This window comes from Prionailurus viverrinus, chromosome A3 (genome assembly GCF_022837055.1).
Source record: "Prionailurus viverrinus isolate Anna chromosome A3, UM_Priviv_1.0, whole genome shotgun sequence".
Taxonomy (NCBI): domain Eukaryota; kingdom Metazoa; phylum Chordata; class Mammalia; order Carnivora; family Felidae; genus Prionailurus; species Prionailurus viverrinus.
Window position 1 is genome coordinate 91,354,443 of NC_062563.1, and position 509 is coordinate 91,354,951.

The window sequence follows — 509 nt, forward strand, 5'->3', positions numbered from 1 at the left end:
GTAGATGTTGTTATTATAAAAGTTGACCTATCGTGCCGTAATCATATAGCTTAACCATATGATAACCATGACACATGCCATCACTTTAAGCTCCATTCTGTGGAAGAAGGATCATTGCCTTACACAGACATCTTGTCCTGGATCATCTCAGGCCTGATCTTAGCTGCTGGTGTCCAGGTTTTGGGAGGCAGGACCTGTAGTTTTTATAATCAGATGTGCCTGAGCTTAGTGACTTTATTAGTCCTATATGAGAATGGAAGAAGTCTTTGTGTTCTTGGGTTTATTCTCTTGAGATTATGGGTTTGTTCCATTTTGGGGGGAGGAGGAAAGGTGAAGAGATGTCAGAGGGGCCTGGGGTCTCTGTGAGGAGGTGGAGGGGACCAGATCACAGTAGCTTTGGGGCATTTGGTCCTTGGACAGTGGCTCTGATTGAGGGGAAACAAGAGGAGAAATGTAGGAAAAAATGAATAAGAGGGAAATAGCAACGAAGGGAAAAGAGTCACCTCTTG